This window comes from Callithrix jacchus, chromosome 17 (genome assembly GCF_049354715.1).
Source record: "Callithrix jacchus isolate 240 chromosome 17, calJac240_pri, whole genome shotgun sequence".
In the NCBI taxonomy this organism is placed as follows: Eukaryota; Metazoa; Chordata; class Mammalia; order Primates; family Cebidae; genus Callithrix; species Callithrix jacchus.
The window spans coordinates 63,918,910-63,930,921 of NC_133518.1; the positions used below are offsets into that span (position 1 = coordinate 63,918,910).

Genomic DNA, 12,012 nt, shown 5'->3' on the forward strand with positions numbered 1-12,012 from the left:
AGGTCTGATGTCCATAATGGGTCTCACTGAACTGAGGTCAAGAGGGGTAGCTGGACGCAGTGGCTCACATGTGTAATCCTGGCACTTTTGGAGGCTGAGGCAGGCAGATCATCTGAGGTTGGGAGTTCTAGACCAGCCTGACCAACATGGAGAAACCCCATTGCTACTAAAAATACAAAAAATTAGCCGGGCGTGGTGGCACATGCCTGTAGTCCCAGCTACTCAGGAGGCTGAGGTAGGAGAATCGCTTGAACCTGGGAGGCGGAGGTTGCAGTGAGCCGAGGTTACACCATTGCACTCCAGCCTGGGCAACAAGAGTGAAACTCCATCTCAAAAAAAAAAAAGTTGGCAGTGTTGCGTTCTTTTCTGAAGGCCCTAGGGGAGAACCCACTTTCTTGTCTTTTCCAGCACCTAGGAACTGCCTGCTTTCTTTGACGTGTGGCCACTTCCATCTTCAAAACCAGCCATGGCCAGAGACTTTGTCACGTTGCATTGCTCTGATTGTAACTCTTCAGGCTCCCTCTTCCACATTAAAGGAGCCTTGTAACCAGGCCCACTGGATAATCCAGGATAATCTTATTTTAGGGTCAGCTGATTTTTAACCCCAATTCCATCTGCCATTTGAATTCCCCCTTGCCATATAACATATTCACAGCTTCTGGAGATTATAATTTAGACATCTTTCAGTGGGGTGGGGGAGGCATTACTCTGCCTACTGCCTACAATGAAGAACTAATAAAATTATCCATTGAAAGTTAAGGGGCTAGGCGCGGTGGCTCATGCCTGTAATCCCAGCACTTTGGGAGGATGAGGCGGACAGATCACCAGGTCAGGAGTTTGAGACCAGCCTGACCAACATGGTGAAACCTCATCTCTAGTAAAAATATAAAAATGAGTTGGGTTTGGTGGCGGATGCCTGTAATCCCAGATACTCAGGAGGCTGAGTCAGGAGAAACACTTGAACCCAGGAGGTGGAGGTTGCCATGAACCGAGATTGCGCCATTGCATTCCAGCCTGGGCGAGACTCCGTCTTTAAAATAAAAAAAAAAAAGAAAAGAAAGGAAATTTAAGAGAGTGACAGCATGTAGCAAATGCCACTTCCTAGTTTCAGGATCATATGGACTTAATGTTTTAACTTCTGTACTCTAGGAGCAGATTCTAAGACAGGATTTGAATCCGTATCCGTTTTGTTTTGTGTTTCACATAATTGTTTTGTTTTGTTTGTTTCACGTAATTGCCAGAAACACAGGTGTGGAAACGGAAGGCGATAAGGAAGTAAAGATAGCCAGTAAAGAGTGTGTTTTAAGGTAGTTATTCTATGTGCAAGTAGAACTTAACTTTGGGAACTATGAGAAGCAATGAAAAGTACAAGCCCCGGAGTTATCCCCCAAGCATCGGTTATCAGTTCTCTTAGGAGAACTTCATTCCCAGGACCTGTGGACCACGTGGGCTCCAGAGCCAAAGCAAGCCCTCAAGCAAAGAGATACACATATGGGTAGGTGGAAGTCAGGGCAGGACATACTGAGAAAGTCAAGGCCAAGGGGGAGATATATATACAAATAGAGAGATTTATATATTATGTATTTATATCTGTGTGTACGCATGTGTGTATCTCAAATTATTAAAGTCTTCTGGTAGTTTCTCTGGTGATAATTTATTTTATCTTTGTAGCACTTTGCCTCCCAAGAGCGCTGTATGTTTGAAAACTGCCAGGTACAGTGTGAAAGTGCTTGACCAGCTGATTTGGTTAGCAAATACTCTCTGGCTAACATCCAGAAGGGATGCAGTTTTCTGTATTTTCTAGTTTGATAAATTTTGTTCTAGAAAAAGGAAAAGATATAGACGCTTTTAAAAACTGAATTCCATTTTCATAGCCTGCAAATTATAAAACATTTGTATCAGGATTCTTTTCTGCCAGGTAGGAATCTGAGAGGGGCGAAGAAGAGCTTAGTTTAATTTCCCTCAGGGTCTTTGCTGAAGGGAAAAGAACAGAAATCTGGATTCAGTTTCGTTGGTAAAAATAATCTTCCCACCAGAAAATGTAAAAAGCTACGGTGTTCAAGATATTTGGACCTATTCATTTCAATAAAGACTGATAGGTGGGGGTGGGGAGGGGAGATTGTGAGCTGTGCCGTCTTAATGAAATGTTTAAGGCTGAAATAATGGTTCTATATAGCTCTTGACATGATTTATTTTATTTTGTGTCAATTTGCCTAAAATGTGTAATGTTGTGGCATTCCACCGAGGGAGGGCTGCAGAGGGCTCTCACTGAGTCATGGATTATAATTTACATCTAGAAAGTCTACACATTCCATAATTATGGTGTGCTATGAATTAGTAGAGTAATATTGAATATCCCTAAACCCCTTATTATGGCTGCTCACTTGAAATATGTTTTCAATATACATTTATTCAGCAGTGCTTAAACATGGCAAGTCATAAACACATGCTTTTTAAATCATGTGGCTACATTTTCTTCCTGCTTAAATGTAAGATCAGATGTTATTAAAAGCAGAGGGGTGGGTGGGGGGCGAAAGGAGAGTGAAGCTGAGAAAAAACAAACAGCATTTTTCATTTTAAAAGATATGTCTCCTATTTATGATACTGTTTCTGCAAAGCACAAGAGGGAAGAGTATTTGAGTGTCTTGTGGTAGTTTCTCTAGTGATAATTTACCTTTATAGCACTTTGCCTCCCAAGAGTGTTTGAAATCTGCCATATATAATGTGGAAAGGCTTGACCAACTGATTTGGTTAGTAAATGGTCTCTGGCTAACATCCAGGAAGAAAAGCTAAATATTCAACTCTCAGATTACTAAGAACATGGTCCAAATGTCTGGAGCCCTAAAGAGGTTTCCTATAACTGCTTCTAATGTGAGAATTTAACTTCATTCTTTGTTGAGAGTGGCTCCGACCCTGAGCCAAAGGATGAGGGAATTCCTCCAGGGAATACAATTGGGCATATTCTAAAGAAGGGCGTTTCTTTCCAGGATATTTAAAGTTCACTTCAGAGGCTGGCCTGAGTCTGTCTAGCTCTCTTGAACCAGCTTGAATCCTGTGCTTGCAATTCAGCATGCTGACACTAGGTGGCAGGCAATACTGAGGTCATGACAAACTGGTGCAGCTAATGAGCCGGAAGGTATTTTATTTTATCAGACTCGAAGAGAATTCTTTATGAAAGAATACTTGCTAAAAATACTCTAGAGGCTGCCTCTGCCTCCACTTTTAAATCTAATCCATTCATTGTAAAGGCTATGTTAGTGCACACTAACAAAAAGCTGTATTTTTATAAAGTGAAAATAATTATGCAGTTTTATGGGGAGGGGACACATTACTTTGTTCATATAACCATAATATACTTTATGCCACTATTCAATAGACATAATAAGCTCTAGAAATGTGATTGTGTTTTGCTAACCCTGAAAAAAATATGAAATCCCATAGATAAATACGTTGGCAGGAAATACTGGAATATGGGAGGATTGTAGTAGCACCAAAGTCAATCTCAAACATTCATTTAACAAGCCAGACTTAGTGTGTGATTAGTTGCCTGGCTAGTGGTGTATTATTTCACAAGAGGATAGCATTGTTTCTAATTTTGTATCTTGGACTTTTGGTTCTCTGTGGGTAGAATCAGTACATGGAATGCAGGGTAAAGTTTGGATATGGTTTTTTGTTTGTTTGTTTGTTTGTTTTTTGAGACGGAGTTTCGCTCTTGTTACCCAGGCTGGAGTGCAATGTCGCGATCTCGGCTCACCACAACCTCCGCCTCCTGGGTTCAGGCAATTCTCCTGCCTCAGCCTCCTGAGTAGCTGGGATTACAGGCACGCACCACCGTGCCCAGCTAATGTTTTGTATTTTTAGTAGAGACGGGGTTTCACCATGTTGACCAGGATGGTTTCGATCTTTTGACCTCGTGATCCACCTGCCTTGGCCTCCCAAAGTGCTGGGATTACAGGCGTGAGCCACCGCGCCCGGCCGGTATGTTTGATTAGTGAGAAGTGAGGGAGGAGACTGTACCTTCTATGCCAGCCAGTACAGTAAGTACTTACTTTGCAAATGATAGATCTCGGTTTCTACTTTGTCCTTTCGTTCTACCCAATCATTGGCAGAAATCATAAAACGATCCCGTAGAAGGAGCCAGAAGAACCCACATGATTCTATTAGACAATGCTAAATGAAAAAGAAAAGCAATGACAAAGTTTCAGCTCAAAGCAGGGTCTATCTGTACAAATAAGTTCTTACATTTATATAATTGAAAGGATGATTTAAAGTAGTGTAAACTCTCGGGCAAAATTAAATGCCTTCCTTCCTAAGACTTCAATGCTTTTCAATAAATCTTTAATTAAATCCTGGTTTTCTCACTAGTGATCGTGAGACTGATTCCCGTTGATACTTTTAGTGCTCTTAGGGGGCTTCCCAGAGTTCGTCCTCAGAAGCAAAAATAAGGCCTTACCCCTGTCTAGCAATCTAAGAAACGTTGTCACTGTGTGCTGCTTAAAGAAATGCCTGATAATATTTCGCTCATAAAGGTTCAATTTATTCTTTTATAATCGATCATCAGAAAATGAGAATATTAACAGTATACACTTTGGAATCAGCCCATGTGAGTTGAAAACCCAGCTTCACCATTTGCTGACCTAAGACTTCGAGCAAATAACCAAAAGCATTTGTAAACTTTGAGTAATCATTGTACCCCCTTTAATGATAGAGAAGGTTGGATGGGCACCTATGTACCATGCTTAGGTACTGTGTACCTGGTACATATAAGTAGGACATTCAATAAATATTAATTATTACTATTATTAATGGGTCCTCAGTTACCTTACTGAGTCTGAGAAGTACTCAGGGTTTTTACACTTGGTATCCTTAATAGTGTAAGCAGAGAAAGATCCCTGCTTCACAAGCCCTGTGGGAATGGCATGTGTGCTTTCCCTACTCTTCCTCCTTCTGTCAAGTATCTCAGTGTAACAGGGTCCTTACCAGTGGCTTTCCTGGGCCCCTGTGGCCCAGTGTTTGCTGAGCACACCTGTTTGGATACACTTTACTGACTCTGGCCATAGTTTCTGTTTCTTTTTTTTTCAGAGAAAAACTTGTGAAACACATCTAACCACATTTCAGGTTTGTGTTTTGTTTTATGCAAAGAGCCCCCACATGTCAGCATTGGGACTAGCACCTAATAGCTGATCATCTTTAAATAAAAGATGGGACAGGCTTATGCTGGGCTGCCAGTGCACTCAGCACTGGAGGAGGTTCCAGCTTCTGCTGATGAGGTGGAGGCCATCACTCCTCCAGAAACCCTTTCTTCAGGTGCACCCAGATGTGTCATTCTGAAGCCTAGATCGTATTCTGTATCCTTGCCAGTGAAGTGAATGAAAATGATCAAAATAGCTACGTGGCTGTAGGAGAAACACCACGGAGCAAACTGGATGGCTCGTGTTAACGATGTGGCATGGAAGGACGAGAAAGGGGTCAGGTTTGTGTTTCCCGGTGGAGGAGAAGCAGCAAGGACAGGGACTGGGTTTTCACTCCACTGTTAGGCAGGCAAGCCGAGTGTTGGTTACTTAATTCCTCGGGGCTTTGGATCGCTCGTTCTAAAACTTGTTTCTCTTTTCTTTTTCTTAATTAATGAATGTTGATGAGTTCTGAAATAGAATTCCTTTGGTTGGGGTCACTGGTCACTTGCTTGGAGTGATGTCAGGGCGGTATTGTCTGGTGTTTAGGGACACAGCCTGGCTGTATGTCTTGGCTCTGCCACCTGCTGGCCATGTGACAATGGGCAAATCTCTCTCCTTTTTAAATTATACTTTAAGTTCTGGAATATATGTGCAGAATGTGCAGGTTTGTTACCTAGATATACATGTGCCATGGTGGTTTGCTGCGCCCCTCACCTACATTAGGTATTTCTCCTAACGTTCTCCCTCCCCTAGCTCCCACTCCTCGACAGGCCCCGGTTGTGATGGTCCCCTCCGTGTGTCCATGTGCTTTTTCATTGTTCAGCTGTCACTTATGAGTGAGACCATGCAATGCTTGGTTTTCTGTTCCCATGTTAGTTTGCTGAGAATGATGGCTTGTGAGTTCAAGTCCTTTGCAGGGACATGGATGAAGCTAGAAAACATCCTCATCTCTCAGATGGGAGAGGACATGAATCCCTGCTTCATTAGGTTCCTGGGCAAATGGAATGGATACAGGTGGTTCCGGATTTGTGAGGTTGGACTTAGAACTTTTCTGTTTGACAGTGTTTTCAGGGTATTAAATGCATCTTAACTCAGAATATTTTCAACTTGCAATGGGTTTATCGAGATGTAGTCCACCTGCCATCATAGGTCAAGGAACATCTGTACCGAGAAGCGGCTTACAAGAGTTCCACAAACAGAGAAAGCCGTCCGTAAACCTGAGCGAAAGTGAGGGGGGCATAGAGATGACAACAGTGGTACCAGGGTTACCCATCCACTCCCAGTCCTTTCCTCCTACCTGCTGCTAATATTTCACCATTCAAAACATATTCAGTAGAACCCAAGTATTAGGGTTGAGAGGGAAACAAGCAACTTAAGCTGATTGTAAGGACAAGAGCTAAAGCCAAGAGTAGGTTAAGTGACTTATCTAAAGTCACACGGCTAGAGACAAAGCCAGGCCTAAAAGCATAGTCGGCAGAATTCCATTCTAATGCTAACGATATTTGTCATGCTAAAGCCATGAAACGGGAATAAAGAATGTTAAAGTGTGAAAGCCTCAGAAGACTTAGCAGGGGCAGTTTCTTGAAGGCTGCGATGGAAGATAGATTATGCCAATTCTTTTCAATCCCACAGGCTAGCTTATAGAAAAACCCACCATGCGGGGAAAAAGTCAGATGGAATTGGGGCATTTGGAGGAGGGTAGGATGTTTTGAATCAAATCATTCCTTAGAAAGTAGAGTACAAATCTAGGAAAGATTTGTGGTTTCAAACAAACAATCAGAGATGTTCGTCTCTGGGCTCCGGTGGGTGTGGGGGAGTTCGCTGGTTACAGCTGCAGGTAAGCTGCAGGGAAGAATACAATGCAGAGGTGCAGCTGTGAGCAAGTGCAGCTGGGTATTCTGGAAGAAATGCTCGCTCAGAAACTTATCAGTGGGAGCACAAATGGTGAGAAGTTTGTGGGGTAAGTGGCAGAGGGTTCTGCGTGGGAGTTTTATGAAAGTCACCCAGGAAAAGAAAGTTGGGGAGTTTTCCAGTGAAATTTTGGACTGAGAAAGAAAAGAAACCCACATTGTGCTAAACAAGATGGTGGATCCAGTTCAGAGAAATTGAGTAAGAGATGAAATTCCCAGAATCAGCAGAAAAACTAATCAAAGACTTCCCCTGGGAGCAACCGGATCAAAAAGCTTTCTCAGGGGTCTCTCTCTCTCTACAGGTTGCTGAGGAGGGGTCTGCTGCGGTTGGAGGCTGGAAGGGGTGGTCTGGAACCTAGTCAAGAAAAGACCCCAAACCCACAGGGACGGGGAAGTTGAAAGGGTGCTTTGGCTTCGTCGAAGGGAAGGGAGCTTGGTCAGGAGAGGCCTGCTGACAGGAAAGCGGCTGAGAACAAGAAGCATCTGGAAAGGGCCATTTGATGCTTTAAACTCATGCCAAGCTAATTGAGTAATGTGAGCTTATGTTCTTGTAAATTACTTCAACTGTATATAGTTCTTCCCCTGAGACTGTCATACCCGGCTGTTCAGAATCAGTTGTGTGTGTTAGAATAGGCCCTGAGTGTGCTGCACTGTGTGTGTGCATATGTGTGTGTGTGTGTGTGCACGTGCACACACACACGTCACTTACTGATACAGTCTACATTTGCGATACTATGCAGGGACTCACTCATTCAGCTTGCACAAAATTCCCATGTTGCAGATGTGGATACTGAGGCTCTCGTGCAGCTGTTTAGCTCTGGTGCCCTTGGTTTCTCACCCCACGCTGCCCTATCCCGAAAATGCTTGTAGAATGAAGGGAGTGTGGGTTTGGATGTGTGTTTCTGCAGCTCCCTTTTATAAGAAGGCTGTCTTCTATGGGTCCAACTCTGAATCATGATGCCGTTTGATTTGTGACTCTCTTCTCGAAGGCCTGGAGCAGACCCCACAGTTTACAAAGCTGAGGACAGAAGTTTTCACTGGGATCAAAATGAAGAACCTTGCTCTTCTTTACTCAGGGCTCCCAACCCGGATATCCTACCCCTTTTCTGTCCTCACGGACAGCTCCCAAAATCTCAGCCTGCCTGTTTTGTTCTTGCATGGAAGTCAGGAAATCTAGGTCAGTTTATCCAAGTAGAAAGTGCTACTTTATTGAGTTAACTCTGTGCAAATGGCTGCGTCTTTACTTAAGGGAAACCAAGTCCCTTGTGTGCAAAATATTGTCTCTGGAAGTTTTCAGGGGCTTCCAAGTGATCAGTTAGATTTAAGATCAACAGTGAAAACTTGTTTTAAAAAAAGCAATGATGTTTCCCAGTAACAAGTGTCTTTTTCACTGTTTTATCAGATACTAAGTCAATTCAACCTTTTTAATGGTGAAAGGACTTTAAAATGGCTGGTGTTACAACATCAGTGGCCAGGAAGATTGGAATCCACCTGACAGGACAGGAGGCTTACACCCACCTCACGATGTAACTTCCTTGTTTCTCCCATAATTTGACCCAGTTATGTCATTAAACCCATCTGGTTATTAAAAGAACAGAGCCGTCTTCATTGCTAGCATCATTTTGAATTCTGTCTTCACAACAGGGTTTCAAATGTCTCATAATTTTGTTTTTGTTTTTGTTTTTTGAGATGATGTCTCACTCTGTAGCCCAGGCTGGAGTGCAGTGGTGTGATCTCAGTTCACTGGAACCTCCATCTCCTGGGTTCAAGCAATTCTCCTACCTCAGCCTCCCGAGTAGCTGGGATTACAGGTGCCTGTCACCACTCTCAGCTAATTTTTGCATTTTTGGTAGAGATGAGGTTTCACCACATTGGCCAGGATGTCATGTACATAATTGTAATTTTAAAAAATGTATTCACATACAGAATTGCTGTTCGTAATATTACTCTTCAGCAGTTTGGAGCAGTGCTACTCAAAGTGTGGTCCATGGACCAGAGATGTTCGGTGTGCTTTTTGCTACTAGACCCCGCAAGGTAGGGCCTGACGTGGAGAGCAGGCATTTAGAAACTTCAGCATTTTGATAACTGCTGCAATATCAAGCAGCATTTCCTTTTTCAAGTAGTTCATCTTTACTGTATTTGATAAAAGTATTTGTCCACAATAGATTAGAAATGGAGGGAAAACACTAGCATCATGGTCCTTCATCACGGTAGTTTGAAGCATCACTATTGTATAACATACATAATTTCATTTAGTCTGACACCAAATGAGATGCTATACAGCAGTTTTGTGAGGGAGATAGGGATTGCATTTTAAGCCTTATTTTACAGGTAAATAAATATACTTGGGTTCAAAGAGGTAAAAGCAGTTGATGTCATGTTTTAGTTCTTCTTACCCATGACCAGCATTTTCCAAGATAGTACTCTGCTAATCACAGACAAGCTAAAGCAAGCTTAATTCCAAAGAGTCTTGCCTAAGCTTTTTAAAAGGGTTCTTTGTGTAAAATTAACCTTGAATCATCCATGAACAGATAACCATTGATGACATTTGAGTTCTCTCAATTCATAAAACCATTTAGATACCAACAAACTGACCAATTCCCTGTGCTTTCCAAAACAGTGGAAAGATGCTAACTGCATAGAAGTTTAAGGTTTGAAAGAGACCTCAGGGAAGCCACACAGCTCCCTGGCAATGATCCCTCCGGCGGACACATCAGTTACCATGGGAAGAATGTCTCATGGTTGACAGCATTCTATTTGGGGGCAGCAGGGACAATTAGAAAGTCCCAACCTCTACCTATTTAACTCCTACCTGTTGGCCCTCTATCCTTCTCAAGGTACCTAGAATCATTCCCAATGTTTCATCATAGGTGTTGCGGCCCTTCTGAAACTTCAAACATCTCTGGTTGTTTCAGTGGTTGCTTGTGTGGTGTGGCTTCAAGAATGCCCCTCACCCACAGACTCACCACCTGGCCACACTCTCTCTTTTTTTGTCCGTTTCTTCCCCCTTATTTATTTTTCTTTTGTTTCTTGTTTTTCATTTCTTTTTTTTGTACACTCTCCACATTCTCTTTAGTTGATGTCCATCCTAAAATAGGGAAGTCTCATTAATGGATCCTGGTATCGCAGAGGTGGTCTGTGCAGGAAATGATCTTCTTCCTTAACCCATACACTATATTTCTTATAATATAATCGAACACCGCATTACCTCTTTTGTATCCCCATCGCATCGATGTCTTATACAATTCACTCTTGAACAATATTAGCTTGAACTGTGTGGGTCCATTTATATATGAGTTTTTTTTCAACCAAATGTGGATCAAAAATATGGTATTTATGGGATGCAAAACCCACATATACAAAGGGCCACCTTTTTGTACACACAGGTTCTTCTGCAGGGCCGACTGCTGGACTTGAATATGCATGGATTTGGGTATACACAGGGGTCCTGAAATCCCCGGCATGTTCTGAGGGACAACTGTAGAAGGATAAGAATGCTAAGTCCTTTTCACAGGAATTTCTTTAGTTGAATAGTTCTTTCATATATTGACCCAGTGATTTAGTAATTGATCAATTCCTTCCTTCACTCACCATCCAATGAAGCGTCCACCCAGCCAGGCAGTGGAATTCTGTAAGATCTGCTTCCGTGATTTTAATCCTGTAAGATATTTCGAGAAGAAATCATGCTCAGTGGAAGGAAAGCGGTTTAGGCTTTTTAATCTTCCTAGTTAATTTGATCTGGAGCCTCAGTGTCTGGGCAGGCCCCAACTCTTTGGTCCACACCTCAGGGTATAGTTACCCAATTAACTAATTCCCAACTAGCTAAACTCTGTAGAATCTGAGTTTATCAGGGAGCTCCCTGGATAGACACTTTGTTATTTTTAACTTCCACCCTCATCCTCCTCCCCTTTTAGAATCACTAATGAAGGAGGTCTGTATGTGAATTTTGTGACCTCTGTTTCCTTCATAAGCAGATTGCAGATCTGATTGTCCCCAGCATCCCAGCCTCTGATGACATGATCACAGCATCCTAGAACCACTAAGGTGAGACACAGGCACCAAGAAATAGTTACCAGACATTTTATATGGGTCGCCCCAGGGTGCTGTGGATGGAGGAGGACTGAGAGAGAGATCATTAACATTATTATTTTATGTGTTATAATGAGCATGGATGATTTTGTAATTAAAGTCTTCATAGAGAAGATTAAAGAGAAGGAAGAAATCACCCCTACTAGCTTGTTGGCTAGGGTTCCTCCAGGTCTTGGTGAGACCTTCCTCTTTAATGTCTGACTTACTTATGACCCACTCATTTCTTAACTCCTTGCATTCTGGTATCTACCTCAGCCACTCTGCAGAGGGGAGAAAAGTGCTGTTTAAAAGTTCTCTAATGACCTGAATCAGGGGTCAGTAAACTATGACCTGTGGACCAAACCTATCTGGTCACCTGCCTTTGTAAATAAAGTTTTATTGGAACCCAACCATGCCTATTTACACTTATTGTCTAAAGGTGCTTTCCCAGGACAACCACAAGGTTGAGTAGTTGTGACAGAGCCTGTGTGACCCACAAAGTTCGTTTTGCTGACCCTTCTCTCTATCAATAAATCCACTGATTTAGCCACTCCAGTGGCCCTGAATCCATCCTCATCCTCCTCAGCCTCTCAGCTGCCTTAGGCTCTCTCCACCAATTCTTGAAAATGCTTTCCCTCACCCACTGTGACTGAATTTTATTTTTCTCTCGTTCTCTCTCCGGCCAGTCTTTTTCCTGACTTCCATTCTGACCTTTACTCTGCTGTAATCATGCATGAGGACACAAGTTATTGTCTTTCATGCTCCTATCTGTCTCTCCAGTGCTGAATGGATGAATGAGTCTAGCTCTGTCTGGAGGAAAGTTGAATCAGAATTCTTTCACGTCCTCTTGCAGAAAAGAC

At 42.6% G+C, this 12,012-nt stretch overlaps 1 protein-coding gene across 9 annotated transcripts in view; it reads left to right on the forward strand.

Moving 5' to 3' along the window:
* Nucleotides 1-12,012, forward strand: part of RARB (retinoic acid receptor beta) — a 782,655-nt gene that overhangs the window by 711,758 nt on the left and 58,885 nt on the right. The window lies entirely within an intron of this gene.